The 24325-nt window shown below is 41.7% G+C and overlaps 1 protein-coding gene across 5 annotated transcripts in view; it reads left to right on the top strand.

The window, feature by feature from the left end:
• The window catches only part of DUS2 (dihydrouridine synthase 2), a 1337959-nt gene that overhangs the window by 475999 nt on the left and 837635 nt on the right, over positions 1-24325 (top strand). The gene's annotated exons all lie outside the window — the stretch shown is intronic.

Raw genomic sequence — 24325 nt, 5'->3', positions numbered from 1 at the left:
GATGTCACTGCTATCCCTAACAGCCGGGAGAGCAGTCCGTCTAGTAGAGATGGCGAGGGGACTGTAGATAGGCCTAGACAGTTGTTGGTAATTGGGGATTCTATAATCAGAAGGAGTGATATAATAATTTGTCGCCAGGATCACCTTCCCTGAATGGTTTTTTGTCTCTCTGGTGCCTGGGTTCGGTATGTGGTGGACCGGGTTGATAAATTACTGGGAGGGGTGGGCATCACCCAGCTGTCTTGGTCCACATTGGAACCAATGACAGAATATATGGATGGTGGAGGCTTCTTAACCGCTTCCATACAGAGCAGTTAGACACCCTTCCTGCCCAGACCAATTTTCAGCTTTCAGCACTCTCACACTTTGAATGACAATTGCTCAGTCATGCTACACTGTAACCAAACAAAATTTTTATCATTTTTTTCACACAAATAGAGCTTACTTTTGGTGGTATTTGATCACAACTGGGGTTTTTTTTTTTTTCGTGATATATGCAAAAAAAGAGCAAAAATTTTGAAAAAAAAAACACTTTTTTTTTAGTTTCAATTATAAAATTTTGCAAAAAATTAATTTTTCTTCATACATTTGGGCCAAAATGTATACTGCTACATGTCTCTGGTAAAATTAACCCAAATTAGTGTATATTATTTAGTCTGTGTGAAAGTTATTGAGTCTAGAAGCTATGGTACCAATTACTGAAAATTGATCACACCAGATGTACTGACTGCCTATCTCCTTTCTTGAGGCCCTGAAATGTCAGGACAGTACAAATACCGCCCAAATGACCCCTTTTTGTAAAGTAGACAGTCCAAGGTATTTAGTAAGAGGCATGGTGGGTTTTTTGTGAAGTTGTAATTTTTTCCCACAATTCTTGGGAAAATGAAGAAATTTTTTTTCTTTTTTTTCCCACAAAGTTGTCAATTTATAAGCTATTTCTAACACATAGCATGTACACAGCAAAAATTACACCCAAAAATACATTCTGCTACTCCTACCGAGTATGGCGATACCACATGTGTGAGACTTTTACACAGCCTGGCCACAAAAAGAGACTCCACGTCCAAGTAGCACCATAAGGCGTTTTAGGAGCATAAATACACAAAACTTTCTTACTACCTATCACACTTTTCAAGGCCCTAGAGCACCAATACAATGGAAAAGTCCACAAAATGACCGCATTTTGGAAAGCAAACACTCCAACGTATATTCTATGAGGCATTAGGGGTCGTTTGAACATGTCATTTTTTTCCACAAGTTTTTGGAAAATATGGGAAACAAATGAAAACCTTTTTTTTTTTACACAAAATTGTCAATTTATAGGATATTTCTAACACATAGCATGTAAATAGCAAAAATTACACCCCAAAATACATTCTGCCACTCCTCCTGAGTATGGCAATACCACATGTGTGAGACTTTTTCACAGCCTAGCCATATAGAGGGGCCTAACATCCAAGGAGCATCATCATGCATCCTAGCCACTTGCCTAGGCCTATTTTTGACATTTGGTGTTTACAAGCTAAAATCAGTTGTTTTGCTAGAAAACTGCTTAGAACCCCCAAACATTATATATTTTTTTTTTAGCAGAGACCCTAGAGAATAAAATGGAGATTATTGCAATATTTTTTATCACACCGTATTTGCGCAGCGGTCTTCCAAACGCAATTTTTTTGGAAAAAATTCACTTTTTTTAATTAAAAAATAAGAAACCAGTAAAGTTAGCCCAATTTTTTTCCATAATGTGAAAGATAATGTTACGCCGAGTAAATAGATACCCAACATGTCATGTTTTAAAATTGCGCACGCTCACGGAATGGCGACAAACTTTGGTACTTAAAAATCCCCATAGGCGACAATTTAAAAATTTCTACAGGTTGCCATCTTTGAGTTACAGAGGAGGTTTAGGGCTCAAATTATTCCCCTTGCTCTAACGATCGCGGCGATACCTCACATGTGTGGTTTGAACACTGTTTACATATGTGGGCGGGGTTTCTGTATGTGTTCGCTTCTGCGCGCCAGCTCACGGGGACAGGGCGCTTTAATTTTTTTTTTTTTTTTACTATTTTATTTATTATTTTTTATTTTTACACACTGTTTAAAAAAAAAAAAAATTGATCATTTTTATTTCTATTAAAAGGAATGTAAACATTCCTCGTGATAGAAATAGGCACGACAGGACCTCTTTTTTTGTGAGATCTGGGGTCAAAAAGTCCTCAGATCTCACAAGTACACTAAAAGATAGAAAAAAAAAAAATTATTATATAAAATGAAAAAAAAAAAAAGGACCTTTAAACCAACAACATTTTCCGTAGCTCCGGTCCTCCAAGACCATAGAGTCAAGTGAGGGCAAGCTTGCCCTCACTCGACATCCTGTCTGTGAGGATCTGGGACCGGATCGTTTTCCCCGCTGCCGGCGGCTCCGGTAAGCGGGGAAAAGGACCGGAACACGGTGGCGCCTCTTCCGCCATCCCGGAAGGGTGATCCCACGGCGATCCGCCGCTGGGACCACCCTTATCGGAAAGCCAACCGTCCACCGTTTAAAAAAATACCAGGGTTATGGCAGCTATCTGCTGCCATAACACCGGTATTTAGGTTTAAACGGAGGACGTATATAAACCTTTTTGGACTTGGACATGGTGGCTGTATGAAGGGTGACAGGTACTCGGGTACTTTGTTGGGCAGGTGACAGGTACTCTGGTACTGAACTGATGAGCAGGTGGCAGGTACTCGGGTACTCCGATAGGCAGGTGACAGGTACTCGGGTACTCTGATGGGCAGGTGACTGGCAGGTGATAGGTACTGATGAGTAGTACTGATACTGATAGGTGATACTACTGTACTGATGGGTACTGATGATCAGTACTGATACGTGATAGGTACTGATGAGTACTGATGAGCAGGCGGCAAGTACTCGGGTACTTCAGGCGTCAGGTACTCTGATGAGCAGGTGGAAGGTACTCGGGTACTCTGATGGGTAGGTGACAGGTACTCTGATGACGGGTACTCCGTTGACAGGTACTCAAAGTACCCGAGTACCTGTCATCAGAGTACCCGAGTACCCGTCATCAGAGTACCCGAGTACCTGTCATCAGAGTAGCCGAGTACCCGTCATCAGAGTACCCGAGTACCCGTCATCAGAGTACCTGCGTACCTGTCATCAGAGTACCCGAGTACCTGTCACCAGCCCATCAGAGTACCCGAGTACTTGTCATCTGAGTACCTGATGGGCTGGTGACAGGTACTCGGGTACTTTGATGGGCTAGTGACAGGTGCTCTTTATTGGGGGGGGGGGCAATCAGTGTGTTTAGCGTGCACTGTAATTGGTAACTAGCTGTTACCACAATCTCCTCCTCACACAGGATCAGTGTGTGAGGAGGAGAACACGGTGACAGCTAGTTACCGTGTTCTCTGTTGACATTTGTGACCGGCTGTGATTGGACACAGCCGGTCACGTGGTAAAGAGCCAATTTCATTGGCTCTTTACCTAGATCGGGGATCGACTCTGTCCGAGGGACGAGCCTCCTCCCCGATCGCTGCTCTGCGCGCCCCCGGGGGCGCACATTGCAGAGAGAACGAGCGGCTCGTGCTGGAGCCGCTCATGTGATCGGCTGTGATTGACACAGCCGATCACATGGTAAACAGCCAATTTCTATTGGCTGTTTACCTTGATCAGGGATGGGCTATGTCCGAGGGATGAGCCTCACCCCCGATCGCCGCGCTGCGCGCCCCCGGGGGCGCAAAGTAGAGGGGAGATCCGGGCGACGTCATATGACGGCGGCCCGGATCCTTACAACCACTTTGCCGACGTCATATTTCATGACTCGGTATGGAAGTGGTTAAGAACCAATTTAATGAACTAGGTTGCAAGTTGAAGGGAAAGACCTCCAAGGTGATATTCTCTGAAATATTGCCTGTGCCATGCGCAACACAGGAAAAACAGGGGTATATTAATGCATGGCTAAAGACCTGGTGTAAGAAGGAGGAATTTGGGTGTTTAGAGCACTGGGCTCACTTTTCATTTGGGTGAAACCTATATGCTAAAGATGGTTTGCACCTAAATGGAAGGAGGTCTTTTGTGCTAGGTGAGAGGTTTATAGGAAGGCTGGAGGAGTTTTTAAACTAGGATTGAGGGGGGAGGGTGAATTTGATTATAATGGGTCAGACAGGGGTCAGCCCCTATTGGTGGGTGGAATGGAGAAAGATGGGGGGAGAGTTATGGCAAAACCATTGGAAATGGTACTATTTGTACCAAAATTATAAATATGCAAAATAAGTGTGCAAAATGTGACAATGATTTAAAGTGTTTGTTCACCAATGCCAGAAGTCTGCCAAGCAAAATAGGTGAGTTGGAAGCTCTGGTGCACGAGGAGAACTATGACTTAATTGGTGTTGCTGAATCTTGGCTTCATTCTTCATATGACTGGGCTATTAATATTCCTGGCTATGCTCTCTTTCAGAAAGACAGGGTAAAACGGAGGGGGGGGGGGGTGGTGTTTGTCTCTATGTGAGAAGTGATCTCGAAGTGAGTGTTAAAGATGACCTAGTTGATGGAGAGTGTGCTGAATCTGAAGCAGTATGGGTTGAAATGTACATGGGTATGCGTAAAACAAAGATTGTCATTGGAGTTTGTTATAGACCTCCCAGTATTAATGAGGAGGTGGAGACTCAGCTCCTGGGACAGATAGGGCTGCAAGGGCTGGGACAGTGTTTATAATGGGGGATTTTAACTACCCAGACATTGACTGGAGTAATGGCACTGCTGGAACAGTTAAAGGGCACACATTTATAAACCAATTACAAGACTTCTGATTATTTTGTAAAGGGCCTACATGCTCAGACCTAACCTTTTTACTGTTAATATATTTGAAGAATTTTTTGGGGTTTGTCCTACTATCTTTTGCAATCTGTCGTTCATTTTGGATTTTTGCGTCCCTGATTTCCTTTTTACATATTCTGTTATATTCTTTGTAACAATCAAACATTGATGGTGTTCCCTCATTTTTATATTTTTAAAAAGCCCCTTTCTTTTTATCTATAGCTTTTTTAACTTTTGCCGTGAGCCACATAGGTTTTATTTTTAGCCTTTTAAACTTATTACCCATGGGAATATACTTTGCAGTGAGTTTGCATAAAGTCTTTTTGAAAAATTCCCATTTAAGCAACAGACAGCATGGATTCATGAGAGACAGAAGTTGTCAAACAAACCTGATTTATTTTTATGAGGAGGTAAGTAAAACCTTGGACAGAGGGGTGGCTCTGCATGTACATAATATAAATGGGTATTACATTTTTTTTTAGGTAAAGTTGATCCAGGGAATATCCAATTGCCTCTTGGGGGATCAGGAAGGAATTTTTTCCCCTGCTTTAGCAAATTGGATAAACAACGGGTATAGGATTGTGTATATGGGATTGTATGGTTGGGTTTTCAATACTGTTTTTTTTTTTTTTGGTTGAACCCGATGGACTTGTCTTTTTTCAACCTGACTAACTATGTAACTATGTAACTTTAAGAGAGCAATTTTTCCAAGGATTAGGGCTGCTCTTCAGGATTTAGACTGGAAGGGAATATTTGCATCGATGAGCACAGAACAGAAATGGGAAATTTTCAAAAATACTTTTTTCAAACTCACTTCAAAGTATATTCCCATGGGTAATAAGTTTAAAAGGCTAAAAATAAAACCTATGGGGCTCACGGCCAAAGTTAAAAAAAGCTATAAATAAAAAGAAAAGAGCTTTTACAAAATATAAAAACGAAGGAACACTATCATTGTTTAATTGTTACAAAGAATGTAACAGCATATGTAAAAAGGAAATCAATGAAGCAAAAATTTTAAATGAACGACAGATTGCAAAAGATAGTAGGACAAACCCCCAAATTTTTTACAAATATATTAATAGTAAAAAGGTTAGGTCTGAGCATGTAATCAGGAGTGGGTGACTAGGGACAAAGAGAAGGCAAATTTATTAAATACTTTCTTCAGCTCTGTGTATACAAAGGAGCATGGGGTAGCTCATGACCATAATGAGGATGGTATTAACAGAGCCCCAAATGATCCACAATGGCTCAAAAGTGATATGGTCCAGAAATATTTAGACAGAATAAGGGTGGATAAAGCTCCTGGACCAGATTGCATCCACCCACGCATCCTAAAAGAATTGAGCGCTGTAATTTCAAAGCCTTTGTTTCTAATTTTTAGGGACTCGTTAAGGACTGGAATAGTACCACTGGATTGGCGTAGAGCCAATGTGGTGCCTATACTTAAAAAAGGATTCAAGTTTTTGCCAAGTAACTATAGACCTGTTAGTTTAACTTCTATAGTCGGGAAGATACTGGAAAGTTTAATAAAACACCACTTAGATGAGTTCTTGCTGGAAAAAAATATTTTAAGCAACAGACATTTTAAGCATGGATTCATGAAAGACAGAAGTTGTCAAACAAACCTGATTTCTTTTTATGAGGAGGTAAGTAAAACCTTGGACAGAGGGGTGATTGTGGACGTAGTATACTTGGATTTTGCAAAAGCGTTTGACACAGTTCCCCACACATGGTTAATGTGTACGGTAAAGTCTATAGGCTTGGAAAGATCAGTTTGCAAATGGATAAAAAATTGGCTAAAAGATAGAATTCAGAGAGTAGTGGTTAATGATTCTTACTCTGAATGGTCTAAGGTTATCAGTGGTGTATCCCAAGGTTCAGCGTTGGGGCCCTTACTTTTTAATATCTTTATAAATGATATAGGGTCTGGGATTAAAAGTACCATTTCAGTCTTTGGAGAACAAAGCTTTGCAGTGGAATCACTTATTTACTTGATGTCTCCAACTTACAAGCTGACCTCAATGCACTGTTTCATTGGGCAACTATGTGGCAAATGAGGTTTAATGTTGATAAATGTAAAGTTATGCACTTGGGGGCTAAGAATATGCATGCAGCATACATCCTAGGGGGAGTAGAACTGGGGGAATCCATAGCGGAGAAGGATCTGGGTGTTCTGGTAGATTCTAAGCTTAATAATAGCATGCAATGCCAAGCTGAAGTTTCCAAAGCAAGCAAAATCCTTTCTTGTATTAACAGAGGCACGGACTCCAGAGAGAGAGATATAATTTTGCCCCTGTACAAATCATTAGTAAGCCCTCATCTGGAATATGCAGTTCAGTTTTGGGCACCAGTTCTTAAAAAAGGATATCGGGGAACTGGAGAAAGTACAGAGAAGGGCAACCAAACTTATAAGAGGCATGGAAGAGCTCAGCTATGAGAAAAGATTAGAGGAACTGAATTTATTCTATCTTGAGAAGAGGAGATTAAGGGGGATATGATCAACATGTATAAATACATAAGGCAGCCCTCCAATTTTCCACTCGCCTGCTCACATTTTGCGAGTGGAAAATTATGTTGGGCGAGCTTTGGGGAAGAGAGGAGAGGAAAGCCGGATAATGTCAGAACGGCGGATCATCCCGCTGTAACAGCTTCAATTGTAATTTGCGGGGCGCTCGCCGACACACACAGTCCCGCCTCCTAGCCCGGCTTCTTTGATAGACGGAACACCTGGCCAACCAGGACATGTGACATCTATCAAAGGAGCCGGGCTAGGAGGCGGGACTGTGTGTGTCAGCGAGCACCCAGCAATTACAATTGAAGCTATTATAGCGGGATGTTCCGCCGCTCTGACATTATCCGGCCAGCAGTGGCATACCGATGGGGGTGTCAAGCCGGTGTAGCGTGAAAATCGATCTCCCGGAGCTACACCGGTACTCGCGCCGATCATCTCATGTGAAGGCAGCTGCTCCCTCGGTCTGTGCTGCACTGCTCACGGGTGCTGGAAGCAGGTGAGTGGTGTCCAAGGATTTAGCAACCTCCCTGTGTGATTGGATAGGAGGAGCGGTGGGGCGGCTGCATATAGAGGAATTGATCTTTCCAGCTGGATGCCTGATTCTCCTCTCTGCAGGCATTGAGCAGCTGCAGGAGGAATATGCAAAGATCAATTCCTCTATATGCAGCCACCCCACCGCTCCTCCTATCCAACTTCTTTTTTTCTTTTGTTGGCCCCCCAGTGCTGTACAGCCCCCCCCCCGTCTTAAGCCCTCCCAGTGCTCTTCACCCCCCCCCCCCTCCAGCCCCCCCAATGCTCTTCAGCCCTCCCAGTGCTCTTCAGCCCACCCCTCCAGCCCCCCAGTGCTCTTCAGCCCACCCCTCCAGCCTCCCCCAGTGCTCTTCAGCCCCCCCAGTGCTCTTCAGCCCCCCCTCCTGCCCCTTAGTGCTCTCAGCCCCCACAGTGCTCTTCAGCCCCCCCAGTGCTCTTCAGCCCCCTCCTCCAGCCCCTTAGTGCTCTTCAGCCCACCCCTCCAGCCCCTTAGTGCTCTTCAGCCCACCCCTCCAGCCCCCCCAGTGCTCTTTAGCCCCCCCTCCAGCCCCTTAGTGCTCTCAGCCCCCCCGTGCTCTTCAGCCCACCCCTCCAGGCCCTTAGTGCTCTTAAGCCCACCCCTCCAGCCCCTTAGTGCTCTTCAGTCCACCCCTCCAGCCCCCCCAGTGCTCTTCAGTCCACCCCTCCAGCCCCCCCAGTGCTCTTCAGCCCACCCCTCCAGCCCCCCCAGTGCTCTTCAGCCCACCCCTCCAGCCCCCCCAGTGCTCTTCAGTCCACCCCTCCAGCCCCCCCCGTGCTCTTCAGTCCACCCCTCCAGCCCCCACAGGGCTCTTCAGCCCACCCCTCCCGCCCCCCCAGTGCTCTTCAGCCCACCCCTCCAGCCCTCCAGTGCTCTTCAGCCCCCCTCCAGCCCCTTAGTGCTCTTAAGCCCCCCTCCAGCCCCTTAGTGCTCTTCAGCCCCCCCTTTAGCCCCCCCCAGTGCTCTTCAGCCCCCCGCCCTCCAGACCCTTGATGGGCACTGATAAGGCTGCACTGATTGGCACTGAAAACATTGTTATTAATATTTATTTTTGTAACTTCTGCATTAATTCAAAAACATTTAACAGTGTCATTTTGAGATAATTTATGAGGGCGTGTTTAGGGGCGGAATTAGGGGCGGGGCATGGTAGGGGTTGGGTGGGGCAACTGGTGGCGAGTAACCCTTAAGGCCTGGCTAGTAGCTCAGGACTTTAAATTTTGAGCCCTGACATAAGGTGTCCATATAGTGAACTTGGTGTTGAGTTGTTCACTTTAAGGTCAACACAGAAGACAAGGGGGCACTCTTTACGTCCAGAGAAAAACGGATTTCATCTCCAAATACGGAAAGGTTTCTTCACCGTAAGAGCTGTGAAAATGTGAAATAGACTCCCTCCAGAGGTGGTTCTGGCTAGCTCACTAAATTGCTTTAAAAAAGGCCCAGATTCTTTCCTCGTGGACTTAATATAAGTGGGTACTAATTATATATAGGTAAAGGTATAATTTTTAGGTAAAGTTTTTCTAGGGAATAGCAGATTGCCTCTCCGGGGATCAGGAAGGAATTTTTTTCCCCTGCTGTAGCAAATTGGATCATGCTTTGCTGGGGGTTTTTTCCCCTTCCTCTGGATCAACTGCGGGTATAGGATTGTGTATATGGGATTTTATGGTTGGGCTTTCATTACTGTTTTTTGTTTTTTTTTTTTTAAAGTGGTTGAGCCAGATGTACTTGTGTCTCTTTTCAACCTCACTAACTATGTAACCACAACTAATTGATGATATAAGCAGCGACTCTACTCTGCTGTGAGATAATTAACACAGAATACATTCAAATATGTAACAAAACAGCCACACAAAAATAAAATAATAAAAATAATGCGATGATAATAATAGTAATGATAATAATGATGTATGCGATGCATACTAGCACATTATGCCATTAACTTTAAGGGAGAAGATGTTTTGTGGTTTGCTACCACTTTAAGCTAAAACCATTAGGCCTAGCATTGCATGGAAAAGGTCAACAACTTCCTCAGCAGGACTACAATGTAGCAGGCTAGCAGCATACATTTAAATAGGGATTAATAACCTGACTTCAGGGCAGCATTCAGATGTAGTAGCACAGCACTCCATACAGCTAAGGATAAATCTTGTAATGTTCTCACTGTTATGTGAATGCGCAGATAGCACACACGGGGAGAGAGAGCCTGTTCATTTGTAGGTCTCTTTCCTTTTTTTCAGAGCCAATCTTTGTCATAAAATAGATAACACAAGAGCAAAAAAACTGTGCTTATATTCAGAATGGCAGGATTGGCTTTTGTAAGAGTTCACCAACCTTACACCTATTTTACACTCTAATGTTGAGACTGAGGTATGCATTGCAAGCATGAAATAAGAGGAGGATATGAAGAGATATTATGAAAGAGTTTATAAAAACAGAAGAAAAAAAACTGAACTCCAACTGTTCTAGCAGCCCTGAACTTGATCACTGATTGAAGTTCAGATCTCGAACACAGCACACAGAGAGACACCTGGTGGTTGTTGGTAACCTGTCCTGCTGGAGTTAAGGTCCAGACTCCAGCACAGCAGCACTAAAGGGAAAATTGAGATGATCCTTCCACAAGGTACTGGCAAGCAGGCAGGCTCAGCTGAGCTAACAGCACTCAGACGCCGGCTCAGGCAGCTCCTTCCCCAAGCAACAGCCAAAGGCAGAAATTGACAGCTCGAAGAGAGGAGGAGCTGATCATATGTGTGTCAGTGGGTGGGATAGGTACTGCCCGCTCCCTCCCGATCTGCTCTCAGTGCTGCTGTCCTCCTGGAAGCTTCTGTAACTGGCTGGACAAATCAAGACATGTCCCTGGAGTCTCAGTCTGGACTAGAGAGGAGGTGTGGAGGCGGAGCAGACAGACGAGAGCACTGTCAGCTGGAGCCTCCCTCAAGCCAAGCCTACAGCAGGTCAGACGGAGTAACAGTAGGCAGCAGCATTCAAATAACAATGCATTCGAGCCTAGTGCGGCGCAAAAAAAAAAAAATTATGTTGTACACTGATTCTCTAGGGGCAGTGGTCCTCAACTCCGGTCCTCGGGCCCACTAACAGGCCAGGTTTGCAAGATAACTAAATTACATGACAGGTAATCTCATTTGCTATTGAACAGACAAGGAGTCACTGCTCGAGGTGGTGTAATTGCCTGATGACTCACACAGGTGCATGCCCCATCAATACTAATAATTTTTCTAATGTATTAAATCTGTCTAGCAGGACTCTTTCTGTCAGTGAAATGTCTTTATTGTCTAAAGGGTTAAATTTTTGCCCTCAAAGACATCTTAACCTTTTTGAAACAATTCTTGATGTTAATAAATTTGTTAGGAATTTAACAATTAGAAAACATTTTTTTACAATTGACGGTGAACAAGGTAACCAGATCCCTGATTGCACGATCCCAGAGGAGGATTCACTCTCCTTTAGGGAACTCTGTGCAATCCGAGTTCTGGAAGATTTATCGTGTGAAGGGGCCATAGACACTTCTAACTCTGGTGATTTTGAAGCTCTCAGATCCGTTCCACTAAATATCAAGTCAGACTTTTATCCTGTTAACTCTCGTAGCCCTGAAATGATTGGGTTCCAACGAGCTGTGGAACGTGATCTGACAGCCCTATCCACCAGAGCCATTAATGGTTGTACACAATGGTCAGATAATTTAACAAAGGAAGAAAGATCAGCATGGGAGAATTTGCAGCGTGATGATACAATTATCATCCGCAATTCAGATAAGGGGGGTCTAATAGTGGTCATGAACGCTGACATATCTGTGAGTGAGGCTATTCGCCAGTTAACGGATATTCATACCTATTTACCACTTAAAAATAACCCCACTAAGCATTATAAATTTATTCTGACCAGCATCATTAACAGGGGAGTGAAAATAGGTGTATTCAGTGAAAAGGAATCCATAAAAATGATCCCAGAAAATCCTGTCATTCCCACATTTTACCATCTACCTAAAACCCATAAGGGGTTAGACCCCCTGTATGGCCGTCCTATAATCTCAGGAATCAATTCCCTTAATGAAAGACTAGGACAGTGGTTAGACAGGCAGTTACAGCCATTAGTCCAGCAACTACCTGGTTATCTTAAAGACACCAACCACTTATTGGAAATGGTAGAAAACTTTGAATGGAATATTGACCATGCATGGATTACATGTGATGTGGTTAATTTATATTCGTCTATTCCACACAATCTGGCTGTTATAGCGGTGTCATTTTTCCTAGACTCACTAACATCTCTACCAGTTGAGCAAAAAGATTACATTTTGGAAGTCCTTGAATACCTTTTGTCACACAATTATTTTTGTTTTGATGGGGTTTTTTACCTCCAAAGGTGCGGGGCTGCGATGGGCGCTAAATTTTCGCCCTCACTCGCCAACCTATACATGGGCTGGTGGGAGAGGCCCCGCATCTTTGGGGGTGAGAACCCCTTCAGACCTTTTATTAAATTTTACTTTCGATTTATAGATGACCTACTGTTTATCATGGAGGATGGAGTTGAAAGGTTAAACTCATTCCTTGACTTCCTAAATTGTAACAATAAAAACTTAAAATTTACAGGAGAAGCCAACGCTAGAGAAATACACTATTTGGATGTGTTGTTAAAAGGTATTGATGGACAAATCATAACTACACTATACAGAAAACCCCTGTCAGGTAATTCACTCCTGTCAGCACAATCTGGACACCCCAAACACATGATAAAAGGCATTCCGGTTGGACAATTTATACGTGTTAGACGGATATGTAAAAATGATGCCGAATTTGACAGAGAAGCCTCCTCCCTTTTTCATAGGTTTTTAGACAGAGGCTACCCAAAGTGGATGATCAATAGGGCTTGGAATATAGCTAAAAACAAAAATAGATCAGATCTTATAGGGTTAAAATGATCACACAGCAGGAGCATGCACCAAACCAAACTTACCTTTTCTACCCCATACAGTTCTGAGTTTAGAGAAATTCGGGACATTATTAATCGACACCTCCCTATGTTAGGTACCGATGAAACCTGTGCAAAATTACTTAAGGGAGGCATTAATGTAGTCCCAAGACGTGCCCCTACCCTTGGCCAATCACTCTCCCCTAGTTTTTTTCGTAGAAATACTCCAAAAACCCCTACTTGGCTACATTTTAAAGGGAACTATAGATGTGGCAGTACTGGATGCCCATGTTGTAGCCACATACTCAGGGGAGACCAATTTGTCTCCACATGTACAGGCAAACGATATAACATAAGTGAATTCTTTAACTGTAACACCAACTATATCATATATTTGTTAACATGTAAAATCTGCCATGTACAATATGTGGGTAGAACGATTAGGCGCCTACGAGATCGCTTCAATGAACACCTATATAGCGTCAATAAAAAATCAAAAACGAATGTAGCCAAACACTTTAACTTGTGCCACAATGGAGACACCACAGCTATGAACATACAAGTTATTGAAAAAATTAAAACACCACCACGGGGGGGTGACATATTTCGGCTTCTATGCAAGAGAGAGGTCTTTTGGATCTTCCACTTGCGAACTAGGTTGCCACAAGGCATGAACTTTGAATGGGATGTAACCCATTTTTATGAATAGGTGCCTTCTTACATCTCCAAACATCAGCTACATGTGTGCATATCCAAAAGATAATGATCCATAGCGACCTATATCTAGGAAGTCAGTATTCTGTATCCTTATGTACAATAAACCGACGATTTACCATTATAATCTCTTTTGTCCATACATCAGGAGATGTCGGCGATCATTGACATGATTCATTTGGATCTGCACACATACGGCACAATGGGTCGGGCCAAACCATAATTTCCTTATTTGTAGACACAACATCCATTAGGTCTTGTGGAAACATATATCTTCATGATATTATATATCATTTCTGGCCCTATTCGCAGACTACGTATGTGTGTTCGGTATGTTATATAGAAAATGGTTCATATGGATATTCACAAATATTGAGGGTATTTTTCTCCTTCGCATAAAATGGATTTAAACCATTTATGATTGGAATCCTCTATATCCAGTGTCCGTCCAATGTAACACATTGGAGAATTCATCTCCAGTGTTGTTACAGTTCCCATGTCAATCTGCTAATAGTGTTGATACGATATAACAATAAATATACTGTATACTATATGATTTATTTCACACATTGCTTGGGATTGGATGTTGACATCGGGTAATAAATCCAGATACATAATTGCCTCCAAACTTGTTGCATTTCCACATTCAATTACAACAGGAATTGCCCATATACATAGCCGCATGTTTTTTTACAATTGGGGGCCAGGATCTCTGGATCTTTTGATTAACTGATCCTTTGTTCCTCAGATCCTTTGAATTCTGGCTGGATCTCGATATCCATTCCTGGGAGTTCATAGCATGACGTGGCCAACACTAAAGAGTTCATATTATATTACTTCACTTTACATTTTATTTATATAATGAGCTTAGAGGTTGGGCCATCATCCTACATAATATTAACGATAATTTGCATAGTTAATTATCTCCCATATTTATGTCATTTTATGTGCGGATTCTGCGCAGTTGGATCTTACCATGTATGGACCCCCTGTCTTGCACGATATCTAGTGTTGTAGTCTGGTGTATTTAGCTTTGTCCCTCGGATCCTTTGAACTCTGACTAGATCTCGACGTCCGTCCCTAAGAGTTATAGCATGATATGGCCAACACTGCAGAGTTTATATTATTACATATACTTTATATTCTATTTATATAATGAGCTTAAATGTTTGGCCATCATCCTGCATAATATCAAATATACTCTGTGTAGTTGTTCATCTTCCAGGCCTATATTCCTCTATATATCCTTCCAATTATGGATTCTCTACAATTAGATCTTACCATGTGTGGATCCCTTATCCTTCCAATTATGGATTCTTTACAATTAGATCTTACCATGTATGGATCCCCTATCCCTCCATATATCCTTCCAATAATGGATTCTCTACAATTAGATCTTACCATGTATGGATCCTCTTTCTTGTTCAGTATCTAATGTTATAATCTGATGTATGTAGTCTTGACCTCCTCGAACTATATATCTCTCTCCGGTCACCCCAATATGATTGTAATTGTTTTTATGGGTGACCGGTTGATGCATATATACACAGGATCATATGTGTTTATTTTGTTTTAAAAACGATATTGTTCAAAATTGTTTTTATTGTACATATATCGTTTGGTCTGTGTATGTCATACGATCGATTTTCTTTTGACCCATACAACTAATATGCACGAATAGATTTATATATTTGACAAAAAACATTTTTAAAATTTAATAACAAACTATTTAATAGTTTTATATTCACATAATCGGATTATACAGATATCAAAATATATTCACTATTCCTTGTATTTTTGTATATTTTTTGTGCATTTTTTTTGAGCTTTTATTCTCATTTTATAATTGACACATATTATTAAACAATGGTAATTTTATCCATATCTTTAATCACAATACATTTAATTTTCACATATAGTTTATACATATTTAGATTTTATCAGATTTTTTGCACTTATATATTTTTTCATACACAATTGTGTCACAGCATTCACATTTGATTTTTCACTGGTTTCACATAAATGTTTTATGGGTCTATCAGTGTCCTCGGTAATTAGGAAAATGGTTTACCCCTTATTTGTATCACCTGTTTTTTTAATTGATGATTGGATTTTTGTGTGTGTATATATTGAGATGTTATATCCATTTTTCTTTGTAATGATTAAGCACACAGTCAGTGTGTGAAACGCGTCTACCTTGTCACGATTGTCATATTTGGATGTCCAGTCAATAAACCTGGATTTTGACTCAACCCGGAGTGCTGCCAATTCCTTTTTTTTTAATCTCGTTTGCTGCTCAGTGATTGCAGTATTCTAAGCATATAAGGTGGTTTTTGAGGAGTAATTGTATCAGTCTATGTTTGTGCCTGTATGTAATAGTGCATGTGCTGACTTAACCAAGAAAAGCATATGAACAAGGTATTTCTGTATAGACCACAGAGGAAAGAAGGTTAATTAGTCAGCAAAATAACATATCAGGCTCTATGTAAAGTAAACATAGATGTTTTATTAATAAATTTATAGGGTATATTAACAACCGTGCAATAAAATCATGGGATAGATACGATCAGTGCAAATACGAGAAACAAGACAGACAAGACATATACATAAACAAAAAGTGACAAAAAACCGGCCGGCATGAGCTTATTATACTTCAATTAGTATTAATATACAATCAATCGCTTTATCAATAAGATTTCTTGAAGGGACTCCTTAAAGTACAATCGTACGCCAATCTGGATTGGTAGCTGTGTGTGGGTAGTCAATGTTATCTGATTTGCTCCAGGGAAGCCACTAACCGTGGTAAATATAAGTAAGGCGGTTATGGAAGGTGTGCTGCTATGGAAGAGTTAACGTTGTGGGATATGGCAATAGTTTGTAATTTCCTTATATGGTGATATATCATTCCATATGGTTATGTGGCTTGGTTGGGGATTTTTGCAGTGATCATGTATTATTGCCTTGATCACTGATGGTTGTAATACCGTTGTTTCACCCCTAGGTGGTCGGATGTTGCTCCACAGATATTCAATGAAAGTTAGTTTATATCCAAACACATATTTCCTTTAATCTATTAAGAGCAGCGATATATCTACCTCTCCGGGGACTAAACAATGGTATGACAATATTGTCCAACTCATTGACGGTTAATCACCGTGTCTTCACCCCTATTTGATAGATTTGCTCTTGTATGGAGGATATTCAGTAGTGCTGGGGACTAAGCAGAGCTATCTCAATGTTTACCGCTGACCGCGCTTGTGTATCGGTTCAGTACGGTTCGCATGGAGGGTGTTCGCTCTGACGGCGTGAAGCCGTTTCTTCACCCCTATATAACAAGTGCTTGGTTTACCTTTGCTGATAGTCTGTGGAGCAGTGCATCCGCCTCCGTTGTTTGTCGCCACCGTTTTCCATGTGCCGTCCTTAATTTCCGCTCTCCTGGTCGCTCAGGGCGTCCGATGTGTGGTTGGAGTGGTGAAGGGTGTGCCGCCGGGCAATGACGTTGACGCGTTTCGCCTTTCTTGCGTAGCTTCGTCTGGACGTCAGACGAAGCTACGCAAGAAAGGCGAAACGCGTCGACGTCATTGCCCGGCGGCACACCCTTCACCACTCCAACCACACATCGGACGCCCTGAGCGACCAGGAGAGCGGAAATTAAGGACGGCACATGGAAAACGGTGGCGACAAACAACGGAGGCGGATGCACTGCTCCACAGACTATCAGCAAAGGTAAACCAAGCACTTGTTATATAGGGGTGAAGAAACGGCTTCACGCCGTCAGAGCGAACACCCTCCATGCGAACCGTACTGAACCGATACACAAGCGCGGTCAGCGGTAAACATTGAGATAGCTCTGCTTAGTCCCCAGCACTACTGAATATCCTCCATACAAGAGCAAATCTATCAAATAGGGGTGAAGACACGGTGATTAACCGTCAATGAGTTGGACAATATTGTCATACCATTGTTTAGTCCCCGGAGAGGTAGATATATCGCTGCTCTTAATAGATTAAAGGAAATATGTGTTTGGATATAAACTAACTTTCATTGAATATCTGTGGAGCAACATCCGACCACCTAGGGGTGAAACAACGGTATTACAACCATCAGTGATCAAGGCAATAATACATGATCACTGCAAAAATCCCCAACCAAGCCACATAACCATATGGAATGATATATCACCATATAAGGAAATTACAAACTATTGCCATATCCCACAACGTTAACTCTTCCATAGCAGCACACCTTCCATAACCGCCTTACTTATATTTACCACGGTTAGTGGCTTCCCTGGAGCAAATCAGATAACATTGACTACCCACACACAGCTACCAATCCAGATTGGCGTACGATTGTACTTTAAGGAGTCCCTTCAAGAAATCTTATTGATAAAGCGATTGATTGTATATTAATACTAATTGAAGTATAATAAGCTCATGCCGGCCGGTTTTTTGTCACTTTTTGTTTATGTATATGTCTTGTCTGTCTTGTTTCTCGTATTTGCACTGATCGTATCTATCCCATGATTTTATTGCACGGTTGTTAATATACCCTATAAATTTATTAATAAAACATCTATGTTTACTTTACATAGAGCCTGATATGTTATTTTGCTGACTAATTAACCTTCTTTCCTCTGTGGTCTATACAGAAATACCTTGTTCGATTGCAGTATTCTAGTCTGCACCTCCCCAAGGTAATACTTAAAATCTGGCCTGTTAGTGGGCCCCGTGGACAGGAGTTGAGGACCACTGCTCTAGGGGGTTTCCAACCCCCCTAACCCCACCCCCACCTCCCTTATCTACGTCCCTGATGGTAAAGAAAAACTAATTCACAACATCCAGACAAGTGAAGGACATTCTCCAGGAGGTGGGCATATCAATGTCAAAGTCTACAATCCATAGAAGACTTCCCAAGGGCAAAAACAACGTGTTCACCACAAGGTGCAATTCATTCATAAGCCTGAAGAATAGAAAAGACAGATTAGACTTTGCTAAAAAAAACATTTAAAAAAGCCAGACCAGTTCTGGAAAAGCATTCTTTGGACGAATGAAACTAAGATTAATCTGTACCAGAATGAAGAAAAAAGTGTGGAGAAGGCTTGGAACAGCTCATGATTCAAAGCACAAAACATCATCTGTAAAACATGGTGGAGGCAGTGTGATGGCATGGGCATGCATGGCTTCCAGTGGCACTGGGTCATTGGTGTTTATTGATGTGACAGAAGACAGAAGCAGCCAGATGAACTCTGCAGTGTTTCGAGAAATATATTCAGCCAAATGCAGCAAAGTTGATTGGACGGCGCTTCACAGTACAGATGGACAAAGATCCAAAACACACAGCAAAAGCAACCCAGGAGCTTTTGAAGTAAAGGAAGTGGAATATTCTGCAATGGCCGAGTCAATCACCTGATCTTAACCCAATTAAGCATGCATTTCACTTGCTTAAGGCAAAAATAAAGGCAGAAAGACCCACAAAGAACAACTGAAAACTGCAGTTAGAGCCTGGCAAAGCATCTGAAAGGAGAAAACCCAGTCTTTGGTAGTGTCCATAGTTTCCAGACTTAAGGCAGTCGTTGCCAGTAAAGGATTCTCAACAACATATTAAAAATTAACATTTTATTTGTGATTGTATTCATTTGTCTGATTAGATTTGAGCCCCTTAAAATGGGAAGACTGTGTATAAAAATGGTTGCAGTTCCTAAAATTTGTACTTGATATTCATGTTCAACCCCTTAAATTAACCACTTGCCGACTGCCTAACGCCGATCTACGTCGGCAGTCAGCCCCTCACAGGCAAAGCGACGTAGGTCTACGTCGCTAGCCTGTGAGGGTCTAGGGAGCGAGCGCGCGCCCCTGGAGGCGCGCTCCCGCACCCCCCCGCGCGTGTGACCGGTGGACCCGATGTCCGCCGGTCACTCGGCGATCGGCGGGGGAGAGGGAGAAAGTCAGGCGGCTTGTGTAAACAAGCTGCCTGTCATTCTCCCCGGTGTATGAAGGATGATCATACGGTTCTACTATGTAGAACCGTCGATCACTCTTCATACATCTGAAGCCACAGCCAATCACAGTAGAAAGCATGCCCCTAGGGACACACACAGCCCCTCCCTCTCAAATAAAGTTAACCCCTTCACTGCCAGTGTATTTTTACAGTAACAGTGCATATGTATAGCACTGATTACTGTAGAAATGTCACTGGTAACCCCAAAAGTGTCAAAAATGTCAGTCAAGGGTCCGATCTGTCCGCCGCAATGTCGCAGTACCGCAAAAAAAATCGCAGATCGCCGCCATTACGCGTTAAAAAAAAAAAACAACAAAAATGACAAAAATCTTTCTCTTTGTTAGTAAACGCGATAACTTTTGCGCAAACCAATCAAAATACGCTTTTTGCGATTTTTTTTTACCAAACATAGGTAGCATAAAACAAATTGACCGAAAATGTTAAAAAATTTAGATTTTTACTTTTTTTTGGGGGGGAATTTCATAAAAAAAAATGTGAAAAATATTGCTATTTTTGCAAAATTGACGCATTTTTTTGTTTATAGCGCGTGATCAAAAAATCGCACAGGTGATCAAATACCACCAAAAGAAAGCTCTGTTTGTGGGAAAAAAAGGACGCCAAATTCGTTTAGGTACAGCGTCGCACGACCGCGCAATTGTCCGTTAAATTCACGCAGTGCCGAATCGCAAAATACCCCCTGGTCAGGAAGGGGGTAAAATCTTCCGGGGCTTAAGTGGTTAAAGCTGAATGTCTGCACTTCATATTCATTTGAATAGTTTCATTTTAATTTTTATGCTGGTGGCATAAAGAGAGAAAAGTTTTAAAATTTTTGCCTGTGTGCTAATATACAGTGCCTTGCGAAAGTATTCAGCCCCCTTGAACTTTTCGACCTTTTGCCACATTTCAGGCTTCAAACATAAAGATATATAACTGTAATTCTTTGTGAAGAATCAACAACAAGTGGGACACAATCATGAAGTGGAACAAAATTTATTGGATATTTCAAACTTTAACAAATAAACTGAAAAATTGGGCGTGCAAAATTATTCAGCCCCTTTACTTTCAGTGCAGCAAATTCTCTCCAGAAGTTCAGTGAGGATCTCTGAATGATCCAATGTTGACCTAAATGACTAATGATGATAAACAGAATCCACCTGTGTGTAATCAAGTCTCCATATAAATGCACCTGCACTGTGATAGTCTCAGAGGTTCGTTTAAAGCGCAGAGAACATCATGAAGAACAAGGAACACACCAGGTAGGTCCAAGATACTGTTGTGGAGAAGTTTAAAGCCGGATTTGGATACAAAAAGATTTCCCAAGCTTTAAACATCCCAAGGAGCACTGTGCAAGCGATAATATTGAAATGGAAGGAGTGCTGGACCACTGCAAATCTACAAAGACCTGGCCGTCCCTCTAAACTTCCAGCTCATACAAGGAGAAGACTGATCAGAGATGCAGCCAAGAGGCCTATGATCACTCTGGATGAACTACAGCAGAGATCTACAGCTGAGGTGGGAGACTCTGTCCATAGGACAACAATCAGTCGTATACTGCACAAATCTGGCCTTTTATGGAAGAGTGGCAAGAAGAAAGCCATTTCTTAAAGATATCCATAAAAAGTGTCGTTTAAAGTTTGCCACAAGCCACCTGGGAGACACACCAAACATGTGGAAGAAGGTGCTCTGGTCAGATGAAACCAAAATCAAACTTTTTGGCAACAATGCAAAATGTTATGGCGTAAAAGCAACACAGCTCATCACCCTGAACACACCATCCCCACTGTCAAACATGGTGGTGGCAGCATCATGGTTTGGGCCTACTTTTCTTTAGCAGGGACAGGGAAGATGGTTAAAATTGATGGGAAGATGGATGGAGCTAAATACAGGACCATTCTGGAAGAAAACCGGATAGAGTCTGCAAAAGACCTGAGACTTGGACAGAGATTTGTCTTCCAACAAGACAATGATCAAAAACATAAAGCAAAATCTACAATGGAATGGTTCACAAATAAATATATCCAGGTGTTAGACTGGCCAAGTCAAAGTCCAGACCTGAATCCAATCGAGAATCTGTAGAAAGAACTGAAAACTGCTGTTCACAAACGCTCTCCATTCAACCTCCCTGATTTCGAGCTGTTTTGCAAGGAGGAATGGGCAAAAATTTCTCTCGATGTGCAAAACTGATGACATACCCCATGTGACTTACAGCTGTAATCGCAGCAAAAGGTGGCGCTACAAAGTATTAACTTAAGGGGGCTGAATAATTTTGCACGCCCAATTTTTCAGTTTTTTATTTGTTAACAAAGTTTGAAATATCCAATAAATTTCGTTCCACTTCATGATTGTGTCCCACTTGTTGATTCTTCACGAAAAATTACAGTTTTATATCTTTGTTTGAAGCCTGAAATGTGGCAAAAGGTTGAAAAGTTCAAGGGGGCTGAATACTTTCGCAAGGCACTGTACATGGGCCTAACCGTATATATAAATATATATATATATATATATATATATACCTCTATATATGCAAGTGAACAGTTTTATTAACCAGTTCTGGACCGGAAGCATTAGTGACCTTTAATGACCAGGCCATTTTTTTGGGATTCGGCACTGCGTTAACGGTAAATTGCGCGGTCGTGAAGCATTGTACCCAAATAAAATTGATGTCCTTTTTTTCCCACAAATAGAGCTTTCTTTTGGTGGTAGTTTATCACCTCTGCAATTTTAATTTTTTGCGCTATAAACAAAAAAAACGAAAATTCTGAAAAAAAAAATATTTTCACATTCTGCTATGTAATATTCCCCAAATTTTTTTTTTCATAGTTTTAGGCCAATTTGTATTCTGCTACATATTTTTGGTAAAAAAAAAGCGTTTTTTGATTGGTTTTCACAAAAGTTATCGCGTCTACAAGCTAGGGGAAAGATTTATGTCATTTTTATTTATGTATTTATTTGTTTCTTTTTTTACTAGTAATGGCTGCAATCTGCTATTTTTATTGGGACTGTGACATTGCGACAGACAGATCAGACCCCTTACTGACATTTTTGACATTTTGGGGGGACCAGTGACATAACTACAGTAATCAGTGCTAAAAATATGCACTGTTACTGTAATAATGACATTGGCAGGGAAGGGGTTAACCTAGTGAGTGATTAAGGGGTTAAATGTAAGCCTAGGGGAGTGTTTCTAACTATGTGTGTGGGGGGGGGGGTGGGCTTTTGAAATGATCATAGAGACTTGTGATCCTTTATAGAAGGATCACAGGCGCTCTGTAATCATTGCAAAGAGAAGAACGGTCAGCTGTGTTTACAACAGCTGCCCGTCCTTCTCTCTTAGCAGGGAGCGATCGCGGGTGGCCAGCGGCAATCACAGCCGTCTGCCCCGTGCATAGGCATCCCCGCTGCTGAGTGGAGGCGCGCAACCAACGTAGTACTACTCCGGTTCACGCAAGAGGGGCTACCTGCCACAGTAAAACTGCAGTGGGCGGTCCTTAAGTGGTTAAGCACTGCAGAAAATAATAACCTATTTTGTGTGTAAAAAGTACACTGCCACCTAGTGACAGTTCTGAGCATTGCAGCCAATAATCCCATCATCCCATTATGCAGTTTATACATCCTAAAATTAGCCATGCTCTTGCACTACATAGCTGATAGTAGATCTAAAGGAGATTATACATTTGGTATTTTGTATAGTGTATGGCCACCCTAATGTCAGAAGTAGGAAAGTGGGTGGAAATAAAACAAGAGGTGGCATATTAACCTCCCTGGCGGTATGATTCTTTTGGATTTTAGGTGCTGAAAGCGGTACCATTATTTTGCATGTAATTCTTAAGAATGAGCAGCCCAAACCAACTATTTACATATGATTTTTTTTTTTACTGTGCGTTCTTCTTTATAACATCTTGCGTATGATAAAGTTTGAAACACAAAATCATAAATTATAATATAATAAAAAACTATAAATAAGTATGTATACATATATAAATATATATGTGTGTGTGTGTGTGTAGTGTGTATATATATATATATATATATATATATATATATATATATATATATATACATAAAAAGTACAGTAAAACTGCAGGAAAGGGCACTGGGGGGCAAACTAATGTGATATTTTTTTATTTTGCAATGTATCAGTGTGTTTGGTGTGTTTTACATTTGAATTTGCCACCGGTTCCACCCCCCTGCAAACGTCACATCGAAGCCGGGGCACGGAGAGGATCGGGAGGAAGAACCGCCGCCAGACACTGCCAGAACACATCGCTGGATCCCGGTGACAAGGTAAGTAACCCTGCTTTCAGGATCCAGCGATGCTTCTGGCGGTACCTCGAGTGTGGCTCGGGGGTTACCGTTTTTGGCTCTGAAATTTAACCCCGAGCCACGCTCAGGAATACCGCTAACAAGGTTAATGAATGAAGTGTGGTCCAGACAGGTAAACACTCCCTATTCTTTGATGCATAAAGCAGTGCATGATGGGATATGAAGCTTTCTGTAATGTCCCATGATCTATAGGAAGTGATGGAATCTGGAGGCATTTTTTTAAAAATTTCCAGCCAGAAAATGCCCCTGCCAGAAAACGCTGATAAAAGCCTACGGATGTGTGCATGGGCACATAGGATAACATGCTGGGGAGTTTATTGGCTGTAGGAAAAAAACGCCTGAAGACAAAAAAACAGCAGCTGTAAAAATGTCCAGTGTGCATGAGGCCTTATGATTATTTAGATCAGTCTTATCTCTTTTAAATGTACTGTATACCTAAAAATACACTGAAGGTGCTATACATTCCTATTCAAGTAATATTTTTTCA

Source organism: Pelophylax lessonae (genome assembly GCF_965119305.1).
Source record: "Pelophylax lessonae genome assembly, chromosome: 10".
Taxonomy (NCBI): domain Eukaryota; kingdom Metazoa; phylum Chordata; class Amphibia; order Anura; family Ranidae; genus Pelophylax; species Pelophylax lessonae.
This window is presented reverse-complemented; position numbering and strand designations above follow the sequence as displayed.